General features: G+C 51.0%; 1 protein-coding gene across 2 annotated transcripts in view; it reads right to left on the bottom strand.

Annotated features, from left to right (window-relative positions):
• NSF (N-ethylmaleimide sensitive factor, vesicle fusing ATPase) overlaps positions 1-3,773 on the bottom strand; it is a 61,428-nt gene that overhangs the window by 29,461 nt on the left and 28,194 nt on the right. The window lies entirely within an intron of this gene.

The following is a 3,773-nucleotide window of genomic DNA, read 5'->3' as shown; positions in this document are numbered from 1 at the left end:
GGAGTTGCCTCTAATAAACTTGGATTATCCCGTGTGGCAAGCCTCCTTGCTACTTTTTATCCTCTCCCTCGTCCGGACTGCTGACATCCACCGTGCCTGGAGCTTCAGCTCCCCTGGGCAGAGCTGAGCTCCTGAGGAGCAGCTTTAAAGCCGAGAGCCTCCAGCTGCTCCCCACTCCTGTCACACACCACAGGAGCTAGCCTGGGCAGTGGTCAGTGGCGGTCATTGCAACACAGTTCTGGCTGCAAGTTCATAGCGTAAATATTGAGAAAACTCAAAAAAGCTTCCAAGCCCAAAATCCTTGACCTGTAATTAGAAAGACCTGAAATACTCTAATTTGTTCAAATAACGGGACTTTGGACCCTGTGTGTGAGCACCAGCACTCAAAATTCTCTCCTGCAGGGAAAGATAGGATGCAATTGCTGCTGAGGCTGGACACATCCCAGTCAGTGACAGGCACACGTGTCCCAGGTGTGCTCACAGCTCCTGGGAGAGGCTCCAGGTGTGAACAAGAAGAGTTTCCCTGAAGGATTCGTGGAATTTTGGATATCCAGCTTGTGAGTCCCACCCATGTTTGATCAATATGCTGTCTCTGGATATCCTTATGCCCAAACTTCCCATGCTCTGCCTCACACTGTGCCAAGAGAGGTTGTGGGACCAGCCCCTGTCCACAATCAGGTTTGGTTTGTTCCTTTAATGGGACTGTCAGCACTTGGACCAGATCTGGCCAGGAGGAAAAGGAACTGCACCAAGACTTAAACCTTTGGCCTGGAAGCTGCTGTTGGAAAACTCTGCAGTAGGAGAGCAGAGATCAGGTACCAGCACCAGGTTCTAAACACTGAGCACCAGGCCCAGGGAAAGCCTCAGAGAAGGAGAGAGGGGACACAGGTTAGTGTGGCCTCAGGAGTGCTGGAGGAACGGTGGGACTCAACCTTAGGGGGTTTTTTCCATTTTTTAATGGATCGATGAAAATTTTTTACTCCATTCTTGCAGTTTGACTTCTTCAAGAATGCGACCCACCCAACACGAGCCCTGCAGTGCTCAGGATGCACATTAAAAGCAAAACCAAAACAAGTAGTAGACTGATGGCCCTAAGCTCAGACTGAGGAGACCTGAGCTCAGTTTCCGCTAAGCTTAAGACGCTTGAGCACATGGAGTTGTCTGTCACCCCACAGGATGACTCCCCTCCTGGTTTCTGTCTTGTCTCAGCTCCTTGGTGACCTCACCCCATCCCACAGAGCCCTCAGGGCCACTCAGACCTCAGGGCAATTCGGCCTGTAAAGGACGAACACTTCTCCCTTATCACCTTCCCAACACTCTGCTGTGATTTCATTTACTCCTGAATGTTATGGCAATAAAGAATTTATTTCAATCTGAAGAACTGCTCAATACAACTTAATTCCTGTGACCCCACACGATCTGTTCCCTCTCTCTCTAGCTGTTCATTCACTGCAATGAAGTTCCAGGAGGACACTGCCACGAGGAGCAGCTGATCCCTCCCAAACCCTGGCGAGCTGCACTGGGTGAGCACAGCAGTAGAGCTGAGAGATCCTGCTGGGCTTCTGTGCAGATAAAAAACTTACTACAGAAATCAAGAGCTGCAGCTAAGAACTCACGAGTCAGCATTGAGGCATCTGCGAGTCAAAAGCATAAACAATATAAAGTGTCAGTGAAGACAAATCTCACAGGGAGGGAGCGAGGCACAGATATTAAAATTAAAAGCTCTTCCTGTCACATCCCTGTCACGAGGGCATTGTTACCGTGGGGGAACACGATCCCCTCTGTAACCAAACAGCACCAGGCACGATGGTGCTGACAAGGGAACTCTGCAGGGAAACCCCAGCACAACAATGCTTCAACAGTTCCTGGGCTCCAGCACAAGGCCACCAAGGCTACAGAAGCACCAAAGGGCTCTGGCAGGTCAGGGCTCTGTTCCCAGCCCAGCGAGGCAGGGCTGTGGTACCGCAGGGAGTGGCTGTGCCAGGGTGTTCACAACGCAAGCACCAATGGTCTAGGCCTGGTTTGTTCTTCTGTTTTCCTCCTAAGTCCTATGAGAAGTGTCTGAGGGAGCTGGGGAGGCTCAGCTGGAGCAAAGGAGGCTCAGGGGGTCCTCCTGGCTCTCCACAACTCCCTGACAAGAGGGGACAACCAGGGAGAAATTGGGCTCTGATCCCAGGGAACAGGGACAGGACAAGGAGGAACGGCCTCAAGCTGTACCAGGGGAGGGTCAGGTTGGACATCAGGAGGAATTTCTCCATGGAAAGGGTGGTCAGGCCTTGGCAGGGGCTGCCCAGGGAGGTGGTGGAGTCCCCATCCCTGGAGGTGTCCAAGGAATGCCCAGATGGGGCACTCAGGGCTCTGGGCTGGTGACAGAGGTGGAGACCGGGAGCAGGTTGGACTCAATGATCTTGGAGGGCTTTTCCAATCTTAATGAATCTGGGATTCCTGCAATTCCCAATCTCTCTCCCAGAAGGAGTACAACTGAGTTATATCCCCCAGAAGCTTCTCTTCTACAGCCCAAAAAATTTGAACTTCTTGAAAAGCACAAACATTCCCCTCTTCTGCATGAGCTGCCTCAGCCAGAGCAGAGGCTCAGCCTGTAACACCCCACACCCAGAATCTCATCTCCCCAGTGAGAGTGGCAGTGCTTGGAAGGCAACAGACAAACTGGCCTGGACAAACCTGCTTAGAAACCTCCCAGAATGTTCACCCTCTTCCTGTTCAAGGGGAAAGGGAAAAGGAAAGGAATCCTAGAATACTCTGAGTGGGAAGGGACCCACAAGGATCACCCAGTCCAACTCCTGCCCTGCACAGACACCCCAACAACCCCACCCTGGGCATCCCTGGCAGCGCTGTCCCAGCGCTCCTGCAGCTCTGGCAGCCTCGGGGCCGGGACCATTCCCTGGGGAGCCTGGGCAGTGCCCAGCACCCTCTGGGGGAAGAACCTCTCCCTGAGATCCAACCTAACCCTGCCCTGGCACAGCCCCAGCTGCTCCCTCGGGTCCTGGAGTCTTCCTAAGAGAAATCCCAGCCCTGGGCCCAGCAGGTTCCCTGAGACAATTCCCCAGCCTCACCCAGATGAGCTCAGCCCGTGCTGGACAATCCGTGCTCCCCCTCCCTGAACCCATCACTGATCACCTGCTGCAAGACTTGGTTGCCACTGAATGGGCAACATTGAGAGCAGGGTGAGAGTCAGGTGGCAGAACATTCCTGAACCCAAAGCAATTAGTTTCTCTTCAAATAAAACTGCCACAAGCAACTCCAGCAGACATTTCCCTTTACAGCCACGTTCAGCTGGCTAAAATCAAAGTTTTAAGCATAAGCAGGACTTTATTAAAATAGACAGGTGATGACAAATCACAAATGTTACCTCTCAAATCACAGTGGGATCCTCTGCACCACACAGGAATTTTGATTAAGTTTATCTCCCCTCTGCTGATTTCACCAATGTGGCCCAAATGTCAATACTCTTATGAGAATCTTTCTAAACACAAATTACAGCAGTGCAGACATCTCCAGCCAGTTCATCTTATCATTAGGGCTCCAAAAAAAGGTCATTGCTGTAACCTGATCCTTAAATTATGCCATTCAATGACAGTTAGAGGCTGAATAGGGACATTAACAGGAACTCAAACATACAAATATGGGAAACAAAATATGAGGGAAAATTCATAAAAACTGGTGAGAATGGGAGAGTTACTGGCGTTACCAATGGAAGTCAAACTCTGTTTTGACCCAGAACATCACCTGCCCAAAGACAAGATAAAGTTTAT

The sequence above is a fragment of the Corvus brachyrhynchos genome, unplaced genomic scaffold, assembly GCF_000691975.1.
Source record: "Corvus brachyrhynchos isolate BGI_N302 unplaced genomic scaffold, ASM69197v1 scaffold479, whole genome shotgun sequence".
In the NCBI taxonomy this organism is placed as follows: domain Eukaryota; kingdom Metazoa; phylum Chordata; class Aves; order Passeriformes; family Corvidae; genus Corvus; species Corvus brachyrhynchos.
This window is presented reverse-complemented; position numbering and strand designations above follow the sequence as displayed.